We start from the raw sequence: 5,469 nt of genomic DNA, 5'->3' as shown, positions 1-5,469 counted from the left end.
ATCAAACCGCAGGACGATCGTACCCCCGATGTCGCCATCCACAAAGCCCTTGCCCTCTGGCACCTTGGCCACGAAAACCGGGTATGCCACATCCTTCTCTCTGAGACGCCGCTTCTCCAAAGAAAGAACACTGTCGTGCAGACTCCGCATAGCACCGGTTGCAGCATTGAGCATATTTGGTGGTAGCATCGCCCTACCCGCCACATGCACCCTCCTCGAGATATCCTGCGGTGAAGGTGGCCCGTCCTGAGCACGGATCGTACTCGGTGCCGGCTGGCTCTCACCCTTCTTAGTCTTTCTTTTGCGTGCCTTCTTCTTCTCCTGTAATGGGACCGAGTTCTGCTCACAGACCGCCTTCTTGAGTGTGTTGGGGCTGATAATATTTCGCACCTCGCCTATCTGAGGCTCAGTGAAGTCGGCAGCTGGAGGCGTCTCCTGAGAGCTGAACGCCAGACGGCGCCTGTTGCAACTTGGCTTCTCCGCGGTACGAGCTAGATCGCACACGTCTTTTGTTGGGTTTGGTTCTTGAGAAGGAGGCCCCATGAAGTCGCCATCGTACCCATGCTCGGCAAAGTACTGATCGACGTTGCCAAATGTATCATCGTCGTCGTCGTCGTCGTTCTGATCCTGTGCCATATGCATGTTTGGATCCAGTGGCATAGGGATGTCTGGCACCGTTACGGCGGTCTTGCCATGGGGCCGACTTGGCGCCGGCACGACTGGCGGTGTTGTCTTTGGGGTGGTGTCCCCCGCCCCCAAACGAATCTGGCTCTTCGGCCAAAGCAGGGGCCAGCTCAGGCAGGCGCTGAGGGTCATCACATCATCATCGTCGGCCCCGACGGGTCGAATCGGAGGTAACAAGTCGTCGCAGCCTGGCAGCACCCGAACCAGTTGAACCCTAAACAAGTTGGGTGGCATCTGGGTACCGTGGAACAAGGGGTTGCCCGGTTGAACGATTTTGCTCTTGGCGACATCGACCAACTCGTTGTTCACGAAGTGGAGGAGAGTGCATAGAACGTCGGCGGCGCCCTGCGAAAACATGTAGGGCGTCAGGGATGCCCAGTCAAAGGCAAGGAGATGAAGTCCTCAGCCGAGAGAGGCTTAATTAGTTACCGTGATGATGGCGTCGAGCTCGGCTAATGTCGAGGCACCGCCAACGGCGGGCGTGCAGTTGACGGAGCGGCCGCTTGCTGAAGAGGTGCCGGCCGGCGTACACCCGGGTGCATTAAGCTCCCGTGCCGGCGTCGGAGACACCAATGCCGCCTCCGCCGGAGACACCAATGGCCCCGCCATCGCATTATGCGAGTTGCTGGCCGTGAAGCTAGGAATCGGGGGCGGCCCCTGTTGGCCGCCCGCAATCCACGCACTCAACCCCGAGATCAAGGTAGGCACAAGGGCGGTGATCGTCGCTCCGAGTCGTTGTTCCACTTGCTCTTGGACAATCTCCGGAATCCGCGCCACCTGTGCCTTGAGTTCTTGAACCTCTCGCGCCTGGCTTTCCGAGCTGGTCTTTTTCTCCTTCCGCACACTAGCGGTATAGTATGACCCCCATTTTGTCGACAAGCCTTTGCCGGCCACACGACCAGCTGACGTCGGCTTACTGAGCTTATCCTTGTTCTTCATTATATTCAACCCCCTATTTAGAGTGGTGTCCCAAGGGTTGCTCTGAGTCGACCCCGCGCTACTGCTTTCAGTCGCCTGCGGAAGGAATGTGAACTATTTAGAAATTCGGCTTCATTAATTAGAATGCAACCATATGGAGCTAATTACGCGGGGGTGTATTCCTCACCAGAACAAGCTCAAGCTGCCTGGTCTTCGGATCCGTGGTAAGCTCCTTTGTTTTCGGGTCCTTCTTGTACCGGGCCCTGACAAAGTTCCTGGTCTGCTTGTCACCGTATTTATCGAAGAGGGGCGGTAGGCCTTGCTCGGCACGGTCCGCCTCCTCCTTGTCCCATATAGGCTCCGCCACTCTGTAACCGCCGGGACCGAGTGTGTGTTCCCCTATGTTCAGCTCCCGCATTTGTTTCCCCCACTCACTTGATTGGGAGCTTGCGGTGCTCGAGCAATTGATCTTGAAGTCGTTGTAGTCATCTTCGGTGATCGAAGGATTTTTCTCCTTGATCTTCTCATAACTCTCACCTTTCTCGATCATTCTCTTCACATTGCTTTTCCAAGTAGACAGGGCCTTGCTCATCTTCGTGAGGGCAGCATTGTTCACTTTATTCCCTTTGAGGCTTGTGTTTTCGAATTCAGCGGGGAACTTGTATCGTTCGTGCAGCTTCGTGAAGAGGAGGTGGCGCAAATTCCCCCGGTCAGGATGCCTCAGGTTCTCGGTGTTGATCGAGACGGTGCTCCGGACAATGCACCCGAGCTGAAGCGAGTACCCCTTGACTATTCGTTCGGGCGCCGTTGGATTCCCGTTGGAGTCCACTTCAGTAACTTCCTCCTTGAGGGTGCGGAGCACGATCGGGCGCCGGTCCTTCCGTTGCCTCTTCGGCTGGCTGCTATCTGTGCGTGCGCCGCCATCATCAGTGGTGGCATCCTCGGCGGCACCATCAGTGGTGGCATCAGTGTGGTCATCCTCGGCGGCACCATCCGTGGTCTCAGGATCGGTGGGGAAGGCGGCGGCCTCATACAAGTGAGGTTGTTCCTCCATCTCCTGGGACAGCTCCCAGAATGCCTTGCCGCCCGAACCCCCGGCCTCATCGTTGTGGGCCATGTTTCTCTCTAAATAGAAACAAAGTTTGGTCAAAAAGTTGGTTATTGTCAAGGAACAAGATCATGGTCTCATCATTTAGGGTTTGTCGACACCGAGGCATCCTAAAATCTAAGCTTTTATCATTGAGGGTTTTTCGACGCCAAGGCACCCTAAAAGCCTAACTTTTCATCATTTCGGTTTTTATCGACACCGAGGCACCCTAAAAGCCATGCATTAGTCACAAGTACGCCGGGGCACTTGATCCTACTTAATTAACTACTAAGATACCCCGGCCCATGCATTAGTCACAAGTACCCCATATGTCCTATTTTTAGCAAAGTCATGCTAAAATTCACGGAAAATTTCAGCATGACCTTTGCTGAAAATAGGACATATGGAGTACCCGAATTTGCCGGAACGGAAGTTAATCGACATTCCGGCAAACTCAAGGGCCTCTCGGGGTACCTGCAAAATCATCACGACACGATGGTCGGAGACAAAACCCAGCAAACTAGCAAAATCATCACAAATTGTTTTCTGTTAAAGATGATCATCATCTTTACAAGTCTTTCTCAATGTGATCACAAGTAATTCAGAGGCATCACAAGTAATTCAGAGCATCACAAGGCATTAGTAGTTCAGTACATGAACAAGTTTTACAAACCCAGATAAGAACAAGTGAATTCTAGTCCCATTGACACTCCTGGTTTTCTACAAACACCAAGTACTAGGGCACACAAAAGTTCTGAAATTTGTGTGCCTAACTGAATTAACTGAATTTTCAGTAACCGAATGAACTGAATTTTCAAAACTGCAAGAATACAATCGAGAAAAATCCAACAGCACTAGAACTGAGCTGATTGACAGTAGTTTTGTTCACTGTTATGTTGGCCTAACTGGATGTTGGCTATCTTTTATAGTGTCTCTGTTACATGCCAGTTTGGTCATTGCTAACTTTTGATATGTTGTGTTTCTGACATATCAGAATCGGATATCCAAAAGAAGAAACAATATAATTTCTAACAAATCATTAGCCTGTTTGCTTCAAAAATAACAGTTCCTGTTGAGATTCCTGGGATCCAATCCCAACCAGTCCATTTGATTAAAATGACTGGATTACTGGAATGAGAATACCAAAAGAACAAGATATAGTCTACAAAAAAAAGAAAGAATACAGCCAATCCCCATCACTGTTTTCCCCTCTGGTTCAACCCTCTCACCATTTAAAGCAAAAATCTATATGGACCATCCATTCCTAGTTTGCATAAGTATCTAGTTTTAATTTACCTTCACAAGAGCACCAATAACACCCAAGCTGGTAAGCCTCAAGTACTCAAAAGGTCTTGTCTTGCTGGTAGTATTCAGGAACGGGTACAGGTACAGTGGGATGTGAGCTGCAAAGGAAAAAGAAGAAGACTTAATTATTAACCACTGCTAGTTAAGATTTACTTATTCTGTAAAGTCACCAAAATGAGGAAAGCTTTTTAACAATAAACAATGGAAATATTTAAGACTTGGCATAGAAACAGCAGCGCTCAGTACCATGGACAACCACCCTTACTTAAATAACAAGAACTACACAAGTACATATGTACTCTTGCCATTGCGACTGAATTTAGAACAGTGCAATAACTGTAACCTACCTGGAGCAGTGCAGCAACAGTGCCAAAGGAGTGCCACAGCAGTGGAGCAAGGTCTTGAAAAATCTCTCGTTTCTGAAAGAGGAAACTGAGAAACAGATTAGACAATGAATTTTCACCTCCTGCATCCCAGATTTGCAGCCACACTTTAAATGTTAAAGTAAAATAGCTCTATGTATCAACTGTCCAGTTTGGAATATTGTCTTTGGAAAGTTGATGTTTCACTAAGAAAAGAAGGGTCTGTCTAGGACACATTTATGTCACGTCTAACCTTGTGTCCACTATGTTTGTGGTGTATTTTTTTTTGCCCCAGCTTTTTTTTTGTTCCTTGTTGCTGCGTTATTTGTGGGAGCTTAGATGTGACATCCTTAGAAAACATTTAGATGTGAATTAGACAAACTCAGAAAAGAATGACGATGCTTGCATTAGTGGATCATACCATGGGTTCACACTTTTGGTAGATAAAGAAGTGACAGAAAAAAATACTATACTAAGTAAACTTCATCACTTATCTAGATAATCTGCAGAAGTAGAACAGATTGTTTCTAACCTATAAATGTCTTCCTATATAGTTTAAACTGTTTAGATTTCCTAACACCACCTCCTGATAAGTTTGCAAAGTCATCAATAGGACAGGATTTCACAAAGTTCACACCCCCGCCCCCCTGTCCTTGAACAGGGTATCTCCACCAGATACTATAATTAAATGTGCATAGCCGAATACCCCTCCAGCCTGCTCCAGCACAAAAATATTAATTGGAAGTTCACTTTTACCAAGAAACAAATACATCAGGAAGCAGGGGATATTAACAAAAATGCGCTTCTTGTGGTATTCACTCCTGAGAGATTGTATATGATAACTGCAGTATTTACCATTTTATTCAGGGGTACTATAACAGAAATGGGCACGTCTCTTGTTGTATTCAATCCTAACAGAACAACATATAAGATAACGGCAGTACTTTCCACTTTAATCAGAGCAAGCAGAACTAAAATGGATACAGTTATCTGATGCACACACCGAACTGCCATCCGAGTGTGTCCAACAGAGATCGGCAACCATTCCCGCTACGGATGCTAATAACAGGTAAACCATAGCACATGTTTAAAGAATGTATCATAATAAAAGCT

The 5,469-nt window shown here is 47.7% G+C and overlaps 1 long non-coding RNA gene across 1 annotated transcript; it reads right to left on the bottom strand.

The window, feature by feature from the left end:
- Positions 1–3,690: 3,690 nt before the first annotated feature.
- On the bottom strand, positions 3,691–4,763 carry LOC123058947 (uncharacterized). Its single transcript, XR_006427328.1, has 2 exons — positions 4,342–4,763; positions 3,691–4,092 (listed from the first exon to the last, which is right to left on the bottom strand). It is a non-coding gene; the product is annotated as an uncharacterized lncRNA (long non-coding RNA).
- Positions 4,764–5,469: the final 706 nt, after the last annotated feature.

This window comes from Triticum aestivum, chromosome 3A (assembly GCF_018294505.1).
Source record: "Triticum aestivum cultivar Chinese Spring chromosome 3A, IWGSC CS RefSeq v2.1, whole genome shotgun sequence".
In the NCBI taxonomy this organism is placed as follows: domain Eukaryota; kingdom Viridiplantae; phylum Streptophyta; class Magnoliopsida; order Poales; family Poaceae; genus Triticum; species Triticum aestivum.
Note: the sequence above shows the minus strand (reverse complement) of the source record. Positions and strands in the feature narration are given on the sequence as shown.